This window comes from Camellia sinensis, chromosome 8, assembly GCF_055761805.1.
Source record: "Camellia sinensis isolate YWXY chromosome 8, ASM5576180v1, whole genome shotgun sequence".
Lineage (NCBI taxonomy): Eukaryota > Viridiplantae > Streptophyta > Magnoliopsida > Ericales > Theaceae > Camellia > Camellia sinensis.
The window spans coordinates 107,470,333-107,490,830 of record NC_138968.1 but is presented as its reverse complement, the minus strand read 5'-3'; the positions used below and the strand labels follow the sequence as shown (position 1 = coordinate 107,490,830).

Here is a 20,498-nt window from a genome sequence, read left to right as displayed (position 1 = left end):
TTAACTCTTGACCCGTTCCAAATGCAACCAAGACACTCAAATAACCAAACTCAATGAGGAATAAAGAGAAACAAGACATGGACGATTGTATAAGTTAATAAAACTCGGATCGAGAACATCAAATGGGTTCGGTCTAAACTAGAATTGCTATAAATGGTTTCATCAAATGAGTATCAAATTGAGGATATCAAAAATCTTTCACCAAATCGAAGACGCTTGGGAGCTTCCATCGAATTACGTTTCACCACCGGATGTCTCCCGGATATCCCCCGGATGACCACCTCTAGGCAAAAATTTGTAAAAAAAAATACATTAGCCGATTGAGCAGCCAAACATCCGCTTGGTCAACTGGTATTTTAATGAAAACTCAAAATCATCTGTTGAAACACTTGATATCAAATAAAATTTTTATTCAAATTTAATGAAAAAAATTGTACAATTAGAGATGCTCTTACTTACAAATTGGATATCCTTAAAAGCAGTTATAGGAATATCTTCTTCGTGATTAGGGATTATATGAACTCGCAGGCAAACTGACCTAGATGATCGAAGTCTTTTCTCTTTCTCTCTCTCCTCCAATTTCTGCTTTTGCGTCGTTCTTTCTGAGATTTTGTTCGAGTAGCTTTGTACTACTATATACACACAAACGTCTAGAAAGAGAGAGAGAGAGAGAGAGGGAGAGATTAGAGGTGGCAAATCAAGGGGCCAAGAAGCGAAAGGAAGAGAACTGTAGTCGCCTGAAGAACCTCCTTCGCTTTATCATCTTTTCCAATTTTCGATTCTCTCACCTTCTTATCATTTCTCCATATTTCACTTTCAATTAACTCCTCTTTATCATCAATTTCTTGTTTCTTTTCAATTACTAGAAATATTATGTGTCTATCATGATTGGATTATTGCTGTAGTCAAAATTTCATCCCCAGCACATTAACAAGCAATTTTCAATTTGTTTTTCCCTTTGCACTTTCTCAGCTACCAAACGGAGCTCTGTGACCTTTTAACTAGAATAAAACTGAAATCAGGGATTGATATGATAGTATTTGAGAAGTAAAATCGAAGAATTCTATTCAACCTATATGAAGATAAATTTTTTTTAAGTGCTTTTCCTTTGTCTTGCCTTTTTTCAGCAATCAAACAAAGCTCCAACTTTGTTTTTTCTTTTCTTTTTCTGCAAGTGAAAAGATACTGAATTAAGTAATGAATTGCAACTATGGGATGGGCTACTAAAGAAAAAATAGTTACAACTTCAAGTCATCTAGACTGAATTTTTGAGTTATGATAGTGCTATGTACATGAATTATGTCTCACTTCTTGAATTGTTACTTTTTGGTTTCCTTGAACTTTCATGTTTGTTACTCGGTCTTGTTTTTTGAATCTTGATTTTGTTTTGTGACTGTTTTTAGTTAGATTTTTTGTTCCATTAAATTGATTAACTACTTAATTGTGGCTGTTGTCAATATAGTCTATTTTAAAATCAATGCACTTTCTTCTCAATCTAAAGTTGTGCATATCTAGGTTTTTTTATCTTGTGGTGAGGGCGGGGATCTTCCATTCTACTTTCAAGTAGAAGCATTGGGTTGGCTTCATGTTGAATCTTTTCGCCTACGTTATCCCCTATCAACAACTTGCCATGATGGCAAAACCTACATATTCTGAAAATGGGAAGTTTGAAGATGGTGGGTTTGATTTGACACTGATGGAGTTTGTGGGTATGTTTCCCTAATGTTATTTCTGCTTTTGTTTCTTCTAGATTTCATATTTAATCTTCTCTGGTTTGTTGATATTTTGGCTCCATTTTTATATCTGAACCAAAACCCTTTTGCTTATTTGTAAAATGAAGTCTTTGAAAAGTGCAATGAGTGCAAATCTAAGAATTTGAATAGTGGAGAAGTTGCAATGCTTAGAATAGAAACGATGGTTGAATTGTGGAAGTGATGCTGATCCATCCTACATGGGCTTCTACAAATGAGGATGGAGGAAGAGAATAGAGAAAAGGGAAACAAGAAAGAGGAATGAGAAATAATTAAGTTGGAGAACCTACCCCCCCCCCCCCCAAAAAAAAAAAGAATGTAGGAGAAGAGTCCTGGGAGGGAGAAGAGTTGGACGAAGAAAGAGTTTTGAGAGATGAGGGTTAAGAGGAAGAGGAAGATGAAGAGGAAAAGGAAGAGGAAGAGGGGATAAGGGAGAAAGAATGAACAAGAGAGATAAGTAAGGGTAGGGTTATGAAGGTTGAGAGAGGTAGAGCATGCACACACGTACGTGTGCAAGAACGTGCGCACACAAAGAGAGAAGCTCATTCATATTTTTAGTTTTGGTATCTTTGTTCTTTGATATCTTTTTCTTTAAGCTTTAGAAACCTAAATCTTGAAGGATAATGACGCAATCAAATATACACGGGAAATGGATATTGTTCTAGTAGAAGAAAGGGGCACTCAAATCCATGAGAAAGACATAGTCTTAAATCCACAAGAAAGAGAAATTTTTGAAATATTATTGATAAATGTTGTCTTTGCCCCAAGGCGTACATAGATATTTATATCAACATCAACTAGGGAATCTAATATTTATAATCTATTCCATGCCAAATTGCCAAATTTCTAATAAAATACTAATTCCAAAATACTAAAATTAAAATATAGAAACTCTGGAAATCTTGTCCTACATCATACTCTCCCTCTATTTATTATTATTTTTTTTTAAAAAAAAACCCCTCATCCTTGAGTTCAATTGTTTGAAGTAATTTGATATGCTTACACTTGTCGCATTAGATTTGTATTCAAGATTAATCTTTCCCTAACTTGATATTTATGTGACAATCTTCCAAAACTAGTACAATATTAATTGGGTAAATTACAAATATACCCCCTGAGTTTTGCTTTGTCCCCTATGGTTTGTACTACATATTTTGATGTGCAAATTGATTCTCTTGTGTTTGTCCAATTTGTGGACTTGTAACATAATCTTTTGTTGCATGTGCTATTGTGGCATTTAGGGTGCTGACTGGCGAGACATTAGGTGTCTGGACTACATTAAAACTTGTTGATTATCGTCATTAGCAAACTTCCTTACTTTTTTCTCAATCAAATAGATTTCAATGACCTCTTTTTCATTGTGTATTGATCTAGATCTTCATATTTTTTTAGACTTGGGAATGCTCGTAATACTTTTTTCTTCAATATTAGGCTAATCATGACAATTTTGTTGACTTGCATAGCTCGATCAACTCAAACATGACAGACTTGCTATTTTTTTCCTCGAATAATCTGTATCCACAGTGTATAATTGTTATGAAATTCTGAAAAATATTGGCAAAGTAGAACAAAATGGATATGTGACAGGACACAGACAAGCTGACACAAAGATTTTCAAAAAATGAAAGGCACCGTATGTCTTGGACACGTTAACAATTTATATTTTTATAAATTTATTTTATGTGAAATATATCAATAGTTTATTTTTTTGTAATGAAAAAAATAACATAGTACTACTTTAAATTTATAACATGTATATGTATGTCGTATGTATGAGTGCCTTTGTGTAGTTACCTTTTCCAATCTTTACTGATCAATAAAGATTTGTGTTGGCATTAGTTATTTAATGATACCTAAATTCTTGATATCTCAGTGTTGAATTTGATTAGAGAGCTGTGTCTAGACTTGTTATTGACGAAACAATCAGGATATTTTGGTTGTCTGCTGGTAGTATGTGTGTTACTTTTTGGCATATGATAGTTAGTCACTAACGTTGGCAAATGTATTTTTAGTATCCTGATCTTGAGATCATTGTAAAAGTATTGAGTGAACCCATGTTCTTCCATTCAAAAATTGATATATATCATGTCTCGACCCTTGAGGAGTTCAGCAAATTTTATGTTAGTTTCATTCATATTGTAGATGTATTTTTTGGAATTAGTATAGACATTTATTTTTGGTGCTATTATTGATACTAACAAAAATTATAATGTCTTTACTTCCTCAACGATGCTTCCTAAAGAGCATATATGCAAACTTCTTGTTCCTTCAACCTAAAATTAGCATTTATGAATATCAATTGTTGGGTGAGGTTGGGGATTATGGAGCTTTTCACCTTTGATGTTATGTTGAAGTAACATACATATGTTTCAGTTTTGGATGATATTTGCAGTTTGGTGGTATTGTCCATTTTGAGTAAGTTTTAGAGTAAAGAAAATGCTTAATATTTTTCAATCTTACTTGCTCAATCTTACTCCACTTGGAAGTCTAGAGCAGAAAAGATTTCCTTATTGCAAGTCAGTGGTTTTGTAAGTTGTGAATTGATAATAAATGATAATCTTTGTCGTTAAAATAAATGGTTTCTAGTTTTGTGGTCATAACCTTTTGGAAGAATATCACTTCTTGGTTTGAAATGTGAGATTTGTAGTACTTTATGACCCTTCTTTACGGTTTCCTATTTGATATGAGTTACAAGATTTGTTTACATTATAGGGAGGTATATATCATTCTCTAGTACGTGCATATCGTCTTTTATATTTATAAGATGCTTTGTAGCTACAATTGAATTAACATGTATTTTCTATTTATAAATGTGATAAAAAGAGTTTTACCTAACCAATGGTTTTATATTGCAGATATTTGCATGATGTAATCTACATTACTGGCTTTGTGCAGCTCACGACTATCATCTCTGAAAAGTTTTGGTACATTTATTTAGTGGTAAGATCCATTTCCTGAATTGGTTTGCTACCTGCATTAGCTGACTTATTTTATAGTGTTGTCAGGCTTTTGAGCTACTGATTAACAAAATAAGCCAGCTTGTGGTTGCCTAGAGTTTATATATATAAGTATGTAAGTTAAGATTTTGGATTCTAATGTAGTGATTAATGTTAAGGAAATGCTCGCACTATCGTAAGGAAAGGATCAGCTTGTATGTTTTTGCAGCTTATTCATTCAAAGAAAAATCACTAAATTAATGGATTGACTTGAAACTATGTTCTTCACCTACTTAATACGATGGCTCTTGAGGACTTGGATTCCCTAATGAACTACCTTATCTTACCACTAAATGAAGAGTAATGTTAGGGATCATTAAAAAAATATCATGAGGATCATGAAAAAATTTTCACCCTTAGATTACACATATAATAAAACACCACAAACATTTAATAAAACACCGCACACTAATCAAAGGATGAAAAATCTTTATGAAACATTTCATGATATTTTTTTCATGATCCCTAGTATTATTCCTAAATGAATTTGTTATTATTTGTGCTGCTGTTTTTGTTTTTATTGTTATTATTCAATATTATGTATTGTATGGCACTGCTTGTGTGAGGACCTTGCTATGCTTGCTTCTTGTGTTTCTATCATTTTTATTTGCTGCCATTGAAATTTTGAGAGGGTTTTTAATGAGTACATCTTACTGCAAGATGGTGATGAATAACTGCGTCTAGAAAACCTTTTGGGACATTGTAAGGTGAATGATGGAGTTGCTTGCCCTTTTTAATTAAAATTCACATTCATTCAAGAATTTGGCTTGAAAAGGTTTAGGTTAGCACACAAGGTTTGACTTTGGAAGTCTGCCAAGCTTTTTCAATAATTTGTTTTATTCCATAGCTCTTTGAAGGTCACAATCTCAAGAAGAGATTGGTTAGCATGCGATTACTAGTTGAGGTGGTCATAGGTATAAAAGTGCATGATGAAGTCTGCGTCAATATGAAATTAGAGAAAGGTTGTACTATTTTCAGTGAAACTGTCATGTGTGGTAAAAAGAATAAAAAATAATTAGGAATTATTACATTCCTAGAATGATCATCTAATCAAATAAAGTAATGGAGAACATTATTATTGAATGTGTTTCCTTTTAAACAGATGTTGCATGAACTTGTACAATGCTTAAGTTAATCTTATTTTGGAGTCTGCACATGATATATTTGCAAGATTTTACATTGACTTGACATTTACATTATAAATTGATCAGGCCGTTGCTTATATAGTGAGGATTATTTAGGTCTGTATTGGTGAAAGAACCAAATATTGTTGAAGTGAATACCTAAACCAGATTGTCTTCTGCTTTTGCTTACCAGATACCAACATTTGTAGCATACAAACTCCTTGGTTTTGTTAAAGGATTTATGTCACTTGGTTCAGAGGTATTCTTTCCACCAGATATATGTTATATCCTTGTAAGCAAATACAAAGCATCTGTAAGAGTTGGTGTGATAAGTTGGTCTCACTAGTATCAAAATAATGTTCAACAGGGACCTGAAGATGATGAAAAGTCGAGAAAAAACAGAGAGAAGATGGAGAGGAAAGCTTCAAAACCCAAATTTGTACAGACAAGAAATTGATTGTGCACACAGACAAGAAATTGATTGTGCACTTCTGAAATGATAGACTAGCTCTTGGTTAGATCTTAATGTCTCTCGAGTATGACAGATTGCTCTGTTATCTCCAAGTAATGTGAAATCAAGTTCGGCTGTCTGGTTTTGGATGGGAAGAACTTTAATGTGCTTGTCATTTTGGATGGGAGGAACTTTATGTTCTTGTCATGGATGCGTATTCTCGATCTAATGTGTTTTCATTGCCATCTTTAAGTATTTTTATCGATGTACTTAATTTTCCTGAACTACATGAATCTTTTTAGTTTATCCTAATGTCGTGTTTGATCTTAGAATTATGGAGAGATTTATTGATAGAAATAAAAAGGATTTGTTGAAAAATGATAACGTTTTTAATCTTTCCATCATTTTTTTCCCCAAAAATTTAAAATCTGAAAACCCAAAATGAAAAGGGAAGAATGAAAACATACCAAATTGCTCCTCAACATCATATGAGGAATTCTAATTCCTATTTTGAGGAAGTTATGAAATCAAACTCTATATGTCATTCAACGGCTAACCAGAAGCACAAAACAAATAGTGGATGATCGACTGCATCACATATTTAAAATTTTATTCAAAAATATCAATGCATGGTCTAGTTTTAATCTATACATGAGTGTCATGATACATTATTTTGAATCTCAACCCTTCACTTTTAAAAGGAATGGGTGCTCATGAAGTTCCCAATCCCAGTAAATTAAAAGGCTCATCAACAAACCATCAAAAAATAAAATAAAATTTTCCAACAAGCCATAATCAATAAAATTCATGTTGTATTTGTATAATGTTCCATTCATGAAACCCATGAGCAAATTGCTAGTATATATATATATATGAAAAAATAAACAGAAAACAGAGAAATTTCTAAGGTTTTTGGTTTGTCTAATCAAAGTGTAATTCATTCTGGATCAATCAAGACAAAGATTTTTCTTAATTACTGAATTGGAATTGTCTTAGGAAACATCACGATTTAATAAAGGCTAGTAATAATCTGTATTACAATATTTGTATTCTTTTCGGGTTTTGGCTCTGAGGGCAACTAGAGTCTAACAAGTAAAAAACATTCATAAAAATTTGGAAAAACTACATGAGACTACAATCCTATAAAGCTCCAAGATATACAAATTCTTTTCCTCAAACCAAAATACCATCGTCTGGCTTACTGTAAGCATATCCACCATCTGCTCCATCTAGTAAATAGAGATATGAATCTCCTTAATTTGACTAACCAAATGGCCTTTGATCGAGTCGAGTAGAGAAGAAGGATTCATGTAGCTGATGCCATTTGATGGGACTAAAGGTTTGGTTTTGTTTGGTTTATTTTCTTCTGACTAGCTGTATGTACTCAGCATAAGAAGGTTTTGAAAAGTCACTAATAAGAATAAAAAATTGACAGGCAATTGCGGTAGAAGATATTAATGCCACAAGGAACCCATTATTGAAATCAATGGAATTGAGAAGTTAATGTTCTTGTTAAAAATAAAAATAAATAAATAGCAAATTTGAAACTAGAATTTCATTGATGAAGTCCATTGGAAAGAGAGAGTTCTAAGTTTTTTGCTTTTACTGTATATTCTAGAAGGGATAGGTGTTTAGAGAGGCTAGTTGGAATTCAAGGATTGCTTATTACAACATCCTAATGGAAGAAATGTGGAAGTGCAAGATTAGACTCTCTTGCTTCCTTTTGTGATAACAATATAGATATAGATACTATGTGTATATTCCTTACTGGGGGTAGCAAGGCCTATATTGTAGAACAATTACTTCTGAAATGTATCAAACTCATGTTTTATGCCATGGTAATGTATAGTAATATACTTGCACACACACACGTCCCCATGAATGTCCATCATACAATATTTTAGCCGCTTGAAGAAAATACAAACTGATAGCTATGGCATGGTGCATACCTAGGGATGTTCGAGGAAAAAAAGAAAAAAAAAATGGTTTTTCTATTCAAACCGATGGAATCAAATTCTGATGGTAGTTTGGCCACCTTACTTGTGCTGCACTTGGTACTTTTTGCCCTATCATTTACGATGTAGTCATGAAGTCATTTCCCCATTTCTTGTCACTCTTCTTCCTTGCAAGATACAAATTTCACAGGAAACACTTGCTATCGTTCTAGTATACTATTCTGTTTGAGGATACTTCTGCAAATAATTTTGATAACATATTTTTTTACCATGTGATGTGTCAATACTTCATTGGTTTAATGAGTTCCACCACTCATCTTTGTTATCAATGCAGTGGTGACACATGACATGGTAAATAAAATATGGTAAGAAAAAGTGGTCATTATAATGTTATTGCAGAAGTATCCTCAAACAGAACAATTGTTTGTTTATAGTGCAGTAGTGACGCATGAGATGATAAACATAATATGGTAAGAAAATATGGTCATCATAGTATTATTGTACTTCTTCACAGCTAACATAGATTTCATATTACTTGGAGGCAGAGTTGTAAGATGAAGAAATCTAGTCTAGTTGCTTAAGATCATTGATACATAAATTAGCTGAGCTAAGTTCCACTGTGAAGTTGGTTGATTTTTTAGTAAAGCTCGAATGTAACTTGATAAGTTTTTGGTAATTGGAGTTTTATGTGAAACCAAAGAACCAGTTCAATTGAGAGCCATACAATTGTGCTAAATATTGAATTGGTTTGCAAGTGTGAATGAATTTTATGTCGGTTTTTCTTTATCCAAAGAAACCATGCCATCGACTTCAATCCAAAAAGCCCTACGTGGAATACTTATACCTTTTCTTTTCTTTTCTTTTCTACTTTTTCCTCCTTTTTCAAAGATGCTCGTGAACTTGTTATAGTATTTGGGTCCAAGATAAACCATTTTGCAAACTTCTATAAAAAATTGAAAAAAAAAGAAAAAAAGTCCATGCTACAGGATAAACTAAGCTACTGCTGCATTCAAGAAATTATTGAACCAAGCTCAACAATTCATTTCTTGACCTGCCTACAAAACTTCTCCCTGCTTGTTCACAACCCTAGTCAGCCTGTCTGGATTTGACAATCGCCATGTCAAAAGGTGGGCATGCAAGAAGGCACTTGTGAAAGATGGTCATTGTTTCGAAGCAATAGAACTTGTTGTGCTACCAGGGGAATCTTTCTATAATAAATTTAAAAGTCGAGGCAAGAGATCTTTAATTTGAAATTCTCATTTTTATATTGATTGCAATGATTTTCTACCTTTCGTCTTCTTCTTCTTCTTTTTTTTTTTTTTTTTTTACCTTCTTTTTATTGGATGTCAAGTTGGAATGCCCACCTGGATGTTTTCAAACTCAGTTAAGAACAGTGATGACATTTAAGTATGCTGCTTTACAAGTATACATTTACAGGTCTATGCTGCTTTATTTTATTTATTTGTTTGTTTATTTTTGCTGATAAGTATATCTACAGGCCTATGCTTGGGGAATCTAATTGGACTGCTGACTTGTTTGTTGATATTTCTTGATAAATAGATGTTTAAATTATGGACTTATTGTTCTTCTTTTGATACTATTTCATAGATAATGGTTAAACCGTGAGTTTTTAATATTTGACGTGATTTGGCCAATACTGACCTACATCCACACACAAAGCCTTAGAAGGATACATCTTTCATTCACTCGACTTTAATACTCTTGTTTACATGATACACCATATGTATAGAGTGAGAGATACAATCAAATCCCTTTAATTAAGAAGTTGAAATAAATTAAAAATACAAAAAATCATAGTAAGCACAAATATGAGATCTGTATGTATTCTGATATCTTCCTTATCTTCTCATATCTTTGACAATATAATTTTTTTCTCTAATAAAAATGGCATTGTATGTTTACGATAGTTATCCTTTGAATTGTTTGTGTTGTTTCTTTAAATTCTCGGGCTGAAACTTTGTTTCTTATATTTTATTTTTCTTAAATTTCTTTTTCATTTTTATAAGAGAGAAAAGAAACAGTTTTTAATTCTTTCAATTCAATATCTGTTGCAATTGCTGTTTCTTCTACTATTGCTTTCTTTTGTTCGTTCAGTCCACAGGTTGTTTGTCATGGCATTTGTTGGTTTCCTGTCTGAGATTGTTTCTAATTTTTTTGGGTATGTGACTTATCTCAGGGAAAAAATGAGGACACAATAAAGGAATGCTGAAAAGCATTAGAACTGAATTCTAATTATGTGAAAGCTCTACATAGAAGAGGAGAGGCTCATGAAAAACTTGAACACTTTGAAGAGGCTATTGCTGGTAAATTTAAATTCAATACTTGTGCACTATTATCAATATTTAAATTTTAAATGATAGCTGTCTGCAGGTTGCCTTCACTTTAAATCTGACATTTACAGTATCATTTAAGTCTGCAGGTTGAAGAGGAATAAACCTTGAAACCACAACGATGAGTGCAAATACTATGGAAAGGAATGAAAATTTGATGGGGTCATTTTTTGCATAAAACTGTAGAAAAATAAAATGGACTAAAGAGGTTATTGTCTGAACAAGGACAAAAGCAAAAGAATAACATCCAAAGGCGACAAATGATCGAAGACTATATGTCATGACTCTTCTTGCCACAGTATTTTCACTCCTAGGACTAATCCTGGCACTACTTGAGATGATACAAAAAGCACTAAGTTCCAGAAGATGGATGAATTGTAGATTTCTATGGATTAATGTTGCTTTTGCCCTAGTTCAGACAATAACCTCTTTTGTCCATTTTATTTTTCTACAGTTTTATGCAAAAAATGACCCCATCAAATTTTCATTCCTTCCTATAGTATTTGCACTCATCGTTGTGGTTTCAAGGTTTATTCTTCATCACACCGACACCAATGAAGCCCATTTTTCCCATGGCAATCGAACTCATAATGTTGTTGAAGAGAAAGTTGATGGAGAGAACCATGATCAACTACACATCAATGCATGAACTTTGCTAAAGAAGCTCTCAGTTCATTTGCCTGACATCTTTACGCTGGGATCCATTTGCCTGACAAGATTTAATGCAAGATTAAAATCCCAACAATTTATCTTGTATTTATGGGATTTAATGTAAATAAATTTAATGATTAAATTCACAAAAATTCTATAACTATTATTTCATAACGGGTATTATTTCAACAGTTCATTCGTTTCCTTCATCTTATTGTATTTTTTATTTTTTATTTTAATCAAGAGCCCATCCTAGGCAAGGCCCTTTAGACCCATGTCGAGAAGGTAAAGTTGAGGTTCAAAGGCCACCTTCTAAGCCAATGAACCGGGCAAACTGGAGGGGCTTTGAACCCTCATCACTAACATGGGAAGCATACCCATTTTCAAAGTTCTATTGGACTTTATTCTTGATACTCAAACACTGAAGTAAACAAAATTGAGCTTCATCCCAACAATTTGATTTGGGTATTGAATTTTAAGGAGAAGACGAATTTGAGGTTTGAACCCACTCAAGCTAGAAGTGACTTACTGAACAATCCAAAATAGCCCGCAGCACCAAGTGGTTTGTCACACAGTTCTTCAAAAGGAAAATATGCGCATCTGTTAGCACCCAATGGAACCTGACAGTGGAAGAAAAATAAAATAAAACAACTACTCTCTCTGTCTTTGTTGGGTATACCTCCTTATTGGAGTGTGGGACCCAGTTGATTTATTAAAAGAGGTTTAATTTGGCTTGGTTTAGTATAATATATTTTTATATATTATATTTGAAGAAACCCAATTCAATTTGGATACAATTAGGTTTTGAAAAGAAAACCCCAGATTCAAAATATGATGTGTATTGTTTTTCCCAAGAAAATAAAAACGCAGCAGTAGCAATTCTTTTTCTTTCTGTGAGAGTGGTTGGGGTATCAATCAATTTGGTGGAATCAAATTTTGGGTGCTTTGGTTTTTGTTCTTGGAAGCACCATTAGTGTGCTTGTTCGGCTGCTTCGTTTTGAAGATAGTTTGGTTCGTTATTTTGGGTCTTCTTCAACTTTGGTTCTGAAGATTTTGGTTCATCTATTTGGTGAGGTCTTTCCTCTTTGTTTATTTGTGATTATTTGGAATTCACCTAAGGGTGATTTTGTGAGACCATTAGTGTCTCGCTTGTAATCGTTTGGAACTTATTTGGTTGATAGTGGAATCGGATTTCGATCCCGTGGACGTACCTCACATTGAGGGAACCACGTAAAAATTCTTGTGTTGCCTTTGATTTAATTTTTCCGCATTAGTTTTTATTCCCATTGATTGATTTACTTGTGGGGAATCATCGATTTTCCCTAACAGTCTTATGACTTAATAAACCAAAGGTCACACACCGATTGTTGGTGAAGATTTTATTTATAATTTTACAAATTGTAATATTTATGTTTATTTGTTTTTTCTTCTTTAGGCTAAATAGAAATTTTATTAATATTTAGTATTCTAAATGTTGAAACTTTTGCTTAAGAAGGCCAGTTAACTCTTTCCCAACAAAGTAGAAACCTTGCTCAGCCTAAAGTTCAAGTGAAATATAACAAGAAGAATTTATATGAGAAGAAATTACAAGGTGAAAATTCAAACATGATGTTTCAACGAGTAAAAGAGAAAAAAAGAAAAAAGAAAAAAAAAGATAATAACGTCACCAAAGTCATTTTCCGGTAATCTGTTGATGATCCAATCTCAAGAGCTACACATCTTTCCTACATCAAAATAAATTTCCAAGCTTAACTAAATATAAAGTAAAATAAAAAAAATTCAACGAAGACATGGTCAATGAGGCCATAAGTTTCTCATCTACAAGCAATACCTTCAACGTGGAAATGAATGGTAGAAAAAGATCTCTCTGCAATCCACCTTCATAAAGGTTGTCTGGAGCACGATTTGAAGTATCAACAAGAATCTATACTTGCAGAAATATACAAGTTTTATTTCTCAGTCCAAAATCCACATGTCGAATGCATAGAGCCTAGAGGTTGAGAACATATAAAAATTAGTAGATTAAACTACTTACAACGTCATTGCCGAATAAATGTCCAAATAAACGGTTTAATATCAATGCATCAGCCACATCAGCCACCTATGAAAAAACATAGAAAAATGGAACTTAACAACAGGAATAGAGTAAAAGGCTAGTAGATACCATCCATGATGATAAAAAACAGAAATGATGCCGCTATTTTCAAGTTCCGACATACCATAAATTCGTTGACGCATAACAAAATTGATTCATCAGATATCTCCCCTGCTACAAATTCAAGGGGATCCAGCACACCCTTATGCTTCTGCAATTATACAATACTATAGCATTAAATTTATACTTCAGTACACACCACCTATTTCCAGGTGAAGTCGCCAAGAAGAAGATGAAAATTGGTCCAAAAGAAGATATTTTTGACTAAATTTGAAAGTACTTTTCAGGATAGAGCCATAGTCCATGAACTCTAAAATTTAGCTATCTTGACCACCGATTCAATGAAATGAACGGCTAGAGAAGAAGATCATATATCCAAGATTTTTGTGGTATGACATTTAGATAGCAACTCATCTTGGAGACGCTCACTGGCTCATTAAAAACTCTGACCTAATTGTTAGTACTAGTGTCAATTACTTGTGGTTGTGGTGCAAATGACAAGCGGCAAACAAAATAGTCAATTTGTAACAAACTTTCTATCTTGTTTGCAGTTAGAAGAAATATGGATAATTCTTACTTGCAAGTGGCTATCCAACATGAAATCATGAAAATGAATCCTCTTTTTCCTCCAGTTGCTAGGCCTGAAAGTATAAATACAAATTACGAGGAAAAAAAACAGTGAATAATAATTGCTTAGTATTCCCTCGGCATTATGCTTATGATTTGCAATTGATGGTGGGCAGCTCATGGTCTCATATTCAAGTCAAGGTCACCTATAAGGCAAATTAATTATGCACATCAAACATACAATTGATCAAAAAACAAGTCCATCAGCATGGGTTTTCCTGTGTCTACTCCTCCATAGAGATAGAGTCCTTTCACAGGTGAGTATGAAGGCTGAGGAATGAAACGGGACCACAACCACCTACTCCTAAAAATAAAAGAAACAGTGAATCAATGACAATGAAGTTATAAACTCTATTAAAAATTGACAACTGCAGTTCATAAAATATATATATATATATAGTAAAACTCAAACAACAAGATCATGATATGCCTTATGAGCAAGTGACTCGGGAATCAGGAAACCAAATGAACAATTACCTGCCAGCTTTCTCAGAAGCTGCATACCGATCTAACCGGCATGCTTCAGTTGGCTTGGCAAGTTCATCATAGTCTCTGAAGTTCTCTTATGGTGCCTACCTACACAATCACCCAATGCATTTTAACCCCTCACGAAGCAAGGTGTATCTTTCAAGGCATCAAGGTGTAAGCATTTTTTAATTTTAAATTTTTATATAGTACATATAGAAAATATTTTACAATAGTAAAAAAAAAATGTTAAAAATTAAATATAAAGGTGTGAATACATTTTTCTTCAATACATCGAAAATTTCACTACAAATAAAGACGCTTACCCTCATCGAAGGTAAAAACAACATTCTTAGTTTTAGTTATCAAGCTTCTCAATTAAGCCTTGGCTTCGTTTTTATTTTTATTGGTCATGTAATTGATGTTTTCCCCATGGAATATAATTACAAAAGAGGTTCACTTTTATGTTTAAACCATATATTAGATTAAGTTTAACAATAGCCCAAAACAAGTTCTCCTTATACGTACTCCTCACATGCTTATGAGTAAAAGGCATACCAGGCATATGTGAAGTGCACGCTTCAAACTGCGATGCACAAGCCTTTGGGGAGTGTAGCCTATACATGACTCAATGCAACCTTCATAACACTTTTAAACCAAACAAATTAGATAATACATGTGGATTAATAAATCACTCTCACAATTTAGACATCCTCTGTGTAACCATTTAAAAGTACTTTTTCACATCCAAGAACCAAAGTTGCATTAATTCTAGGTCCTAAAAGCAAATCAAATGATACCTAGCAAATGCACATTAATTCTAACTACTACCCCACCAACAACCAAACTAATTAATGCTAACAAATGCAAGCCATCTAAGGGAGTAAGAGCATAATTTTCAAACATTTACAAACTAAAGAAAATTCCAATCAAAGATGAGAAACTTAACCTTCTGGGCTGGAGAAAATTCGGAAGAGACATACAAACTACTAGCTTTTCCTTTGAAACTTATAATCAAACATGAAGAGTGAATTGATTGCAATACCTGACAATTATCCCCATACACAAGATCACCCGCTTCAATTCTCCGCTCATACTCAACCAGAGGTCCTGCTTTGCTTACTTCTACAATCAAATCAAATTAAAACCCAAATCGAAATATGAACATCATGCTAAAGATTATTTAACAAAATTGAAAAGGATAAAAAGGCAACCTCCATTAGCTACTTTAGCAGCATCAGAAAACAGAGCTCTTGAGATCATATATGGATATGAATATCTACAAATTTCAGCATTGTAGGAGAATCTGTAGACAGAGCAAGTACTACCCAAATAATTTTGTTTTCTTGATAACCCACTTAATATAGTATATCCTTGACGCCGAAAAGCTGATTGAAATTGTCGAACAATTGTTCTCATCTTCAATCAGAATGAACCAATCCAATGTTAAAGTGCTTCAAGAGTAATTCACAAGAACCGAAATGCAAAAAGGTTCTGAAACAAATAGGACTCAAATATTATATTTTGTTAATATTCCTACAACTATAAACAATTATTAACCCTTTGGACAGTTATGCAACTCAGAAAAGAGCTACTAAAAAGTAATATCACACTAAAAAGTGACAATTGTTAAAAAAATAAATAAATGTAAAACAGGGGATAGACAAGAATAAAAAATTACATAAGAAAAAAAAAGTTAAATTTGAACATTCACGTCACCAAAGAAGATTAAAAAAAAAAAAAAAAACCCTAGATTACTGTAATCTAAATTCAAGATTACAAAAACCCAACTGGAATTTCGAAAAATAACACACACACATACACAAAATATCAAAGAATGATTATTGATTTTCTTTGCTGTTTCCAATCAAAAGTAAAACCAGTATTTTCACCAGAAAATAAAGCATTTTTTAAAGAACTAATGAAATTTACAGTAATACAGGAATTGAGAGAAATGAACGTACAGATCTTTGCTTTAGCAGAATTAGGAGAAGAATCCTAAAAAATTGAAACACCCAGAACTGTGCTGAACTTGAAAAAAGGAAAAAAAAAAAAAAAACTGATCTTTCACAGATCGAACAATCCTATACCTATGAATGAATGAATTTATTGTAGAGACATGGCTATATATTTATGTATATGTATGCAATGGATTTGGAAGCAACAAAAACAGAGAAACCTAAATCTCGGGAAGTGACTCGATCAAAGAGGAGAGAGAGTGTGGGTTAGAGAGAGAAAAATACAGAGACAGTGTGGTGTGGAAGTCCATCTATATTTCCATATTTTCTTCTGCAGAATGTTTGCACTCCCTTTGGATGACCCCACACCCCAGTAATTCTCGCCCTATATATGTGTATTTATGTATGCATGTGTGAAATTTATATAATATTATGAGAGGTCTAAATTTATGGAAATTTTGTGAGAGTCATGTGAGAAGGGGTCTCAATTCTTACTGCTTTCTTTTTTTTTTTCTTTTTTTTTTTTTTTTTTTTTTGTATTTAGGAAGAGCTTAAAAAAAATTAAAAATTAAAAAAAATATATGTATTGTATGATGCAAGAATTTGGCTAACAAACCGACTAGTTGGTTATAAAAATAGGTATTAAAACTGTTTTTTTTTTTTCTTTAATTAGGAGATTTAAGGAGAGATTTAAAAAGAGAAATAAAAATAATAAATAAAATATGAATAGAATATATATATACATTTCATCTGATTTCATGTATTTTATTCCTTTCATTTTTTAAATTCCTTCCTCAATCTTTTAACCAAGTACAGCGTAAAAAAATTAATTTGTGAAAAAACCCAAAACAGTTTTATAATATGAAAAGGGACACTAGAATATATTTTAATTGTTAAGGTCACCTAGTTCAATTTTTACAACAAATTCATGTGAGTGAATATTGAAGATCCTCCTAGTGATAGTTTTGTGGTGTAATTTGTGCTTTTAGTGAGAGTGCCACACGTCAAACTGAAAGGAATGGAAGGTTGAGATTGTGTCTTACTAATCCACGTCGATTTAGATTTTTTAATTTTTTAATTTATTATTATTTATTTATTTGTGGGTGGAGAAGTGTTGCGGCTCATTTTTCTGCTTCTGCTTATTCTTTCATTCACTTATTTTTAAGTGATTTGTGAGGTGTGACATAAAAATTGAGAGGGCACTCGGTTAAAAAGTTTAATTTAATTTTTTTTATATTAAAGATTCACAATTTAAATTATTTTATCTACAAAGATAAATTCATACAAAATGACCAAACTAGTTTAGCTATATATATTCAATTATACACCGTTAAAATATCATCAAAACACTCTTCTACTACTACACACACACTCTCTCTCTTTCTCTCTACATCCGTGGTCACCCGTCACTTGTCGCCGTCACCATCGTGGCAGTCTTGCCCTCATCGCTTTGCACGGCATCTACAAAACCAAACTCATTGACGGTTCAACCTCACTCAGATTTGGTTCTTCGGCAAATCTCATTCTTCAGTTTTGTCTCACATAGATCTGGTTGTACAAAAATTAACAGAGTTAGCTCTGCTATAGGAGCCATGCTGCTATGGCAAACATCGACCATCCCCGTCGCCGTAGTGATGCTGATGAGCGGAGATCAAATGCTTATAGGTATAGATCTGCAACGAAGGAACATGAAATAGAGAACTTGCAGATCATTTATATATATAGGTATAGATATGCACGTGTATGCTTATGTTGTTTCATGGGTATAACACTGTGGATCTACTGATGTAGGTCTAATTATGGTACAAAATTAGTGATTTTGGTAACTGTTTTTAAAAAATAGACCAGATCAGATTCTCACTGCACTGGTATGTTGTTCCATGGGTGTGACGCTATAGATCTACTGATGTATATATATATATATATATATTGATTCTCTATTCTAGCAAAGAAATGTGTATGTGTATGTTGTGGTTGTTGATTGACAAATGTAGCATTTAAACAAATAAAAAGAAAATCTGTTGTTTATTGAACAAATTTGTTCAAAAAATTGAACAAATAATATATAAAAAAATGATGGAATTTCAACAGATAATTTGAATATACATAATTTTTGAAGAGATAAATTTCAACAGATAACTTTTATTTGGACAAAAATTAAACAGATAAAAACTTCGACATATAAGAATTTCAACAGATAGATTCAACGGATAACGACAATTTTCAATAGATAAAAATAATTTGAACTTTACATTGAAAAAATTTGAACAGATAGACAAAAATTTTGAACAAATAGGGAAAAATTTCAACAGATAGGAAATTTTTTGAACAAATAGAAAAAATTTCAACAAATAGATATAAATTTGAACAGATAGTCAACGAAATGATAAAAAAAAGTCAAAAAGTAAAATTGGAAATAAAATGTTCTTCAGGACTTCCTACCAAGTTATTTTTCAAAACGTGGACCTCTCAATAATAAAGAATATTTACTAAACCTAATACCTTAGATAATTGTTAAAGTGAATTTTTCATCAATTTTCCCAAATTGAAATTACCAAAGAAAAGCAAAGTATCCAAAATCTCCGGACCATGTTTGGACCCACTTGGCCATTGAAGCTGTGGAGTGAAAGGTTCAAGAATTTGAGACCAAACCAAACCAAAAGGAGGGAAACCATCAAATGAACAAAAACAAAAAACAAAAAACCATGGTGTGTTTGATTTTAATTTTTTAGATTCAATTTTTTGAAAGTTGAGTTTGTTATTTTTCATATATATATATATATATATATATATTTTTTATTTTTAGTGAATATTTTAAAATTTTAAGCATTTTTTTTTTAGATACACTTTACTTAGATATATCTAAAAAGTAAAATATTTGTAAAAAAATATTTTTAAAATCAATAAATACATAAGAATACAAAAAATGTATTAAATTTTCGTATTTTTTTTGTATTTTTTTTATATTTAGTGAATTTTCTAAAGATTTTTTTCATAAATATTATACTTTTAAGAGTATTTATGTTAGATGTATCTAAAAAAAAATTTTAAAAAAAAATTGCTTAAAATATTAAAAAATTTCTGTAAAAACAAAAAAACATGAAAAACAAAAAAAAAAATTTAATTTTTTAAAAAGTGAATCCTAAAAATTCAAACCAAACAAACTATTATTTTGTTATTTGGCAAATTTATGTGTTTCAATGAGTGAAGAACCAAATTGAATTTTCTACAATTTTGCAGCTTGAAGATCGGTTAATTATCAAACCTAGAAAGCAAAATTTTAGATTTATTGTGTGAGAGTTCAAGAGTATAGAGGTTTGAGAAAGCCGAATCTCTTCATAGCCTTTTCAGAAAAAAAATAAAAAATCCCAAAACAAAACAAAACAAAACAACATCGTCTTGGAAGCATTACAAAGTGCGCTAACTACTAAGGATCTGAACTTGTGAAATTGTATAGGCAAACTAACAATTTATTGTGTAATTCATTGGTAAAACAAATATTGTTAGGGGAATTTAAAATAGAAGAACAACATGTTTGGGAACACATATCAACAAATCTTGTAAAAAAATTACACCCATTGGGTTTGATTATATATTTGGTTTATACATTCCTAATTTTATTGATAAAATAAAAAGGCATTGGCAGTAGAGTAAAATTATAAATTTTTTAACATTATAACATATCAAAAATTAACTTTGATATTATCATTTTGATGACACCAACCATCTGAATTGCTCTAAATAATTATACTAGGCATCATATATATATATATATATATTTAAATTAATATATCATATTACAATAAATTAAATGAATTACATCACTATAAAAATATAATACAATATATTATTAGTTTGAAAAAAAATCTCAAAATAGAAGATAAAAATTTTAAACAAATACTTAAAAAAAGGATTGGACTCTCTCCAGTTGGTTTTTCCAACAGGACAGCCTCTTTTGGGTATATCGTGATAATCTAAATTGTTCAATATGTAGAGCTCATCGAGTACTTAATT

The 20,498-nt window shown here is 31.9% G+C and overlaps 2 pseudogenes across 1 annotated transcript; one reads left to right on the top strand and one right to left on the bottom strand.

Annotated features, from left to right (window-relative positions):
- The first annotated feature begins 542 nt into the window (after positions 1–542).
- On the top strand, positions 543–6,328 carry LOC114278325 (uncharacterized; annotated as a pseudogene).
- A 4,754-nt stretch (positions 6,329–11,082) lies between these two features.
- Positions 11,083–16,810, bottom strand: LOC114260044 (uncharacterized; annotated as a pseudogene). Its single transcript, XR_014337967.1, has 12 exons — positions 16,770–16,810; positions 15,741–15,832; positions 15,572–15,651; positions 14,539–14,637; positions 14,243–14,365; positions 14,012–14,075; positions 13,499–13,585; positions 13,315–13,380; positions 13,111–13,203; positions 12,947–13,003; positions 11,809–11,899; positions 11,083–11,337 (listed from the first exon to the last, which is right to left on the bottom strand). The product of XR_014337967.1 is annotated as an uncharacterized LOC114260044 (transcript).
- Positions 16,811–20,498: the final 3,688 nt, after the last annotated feature.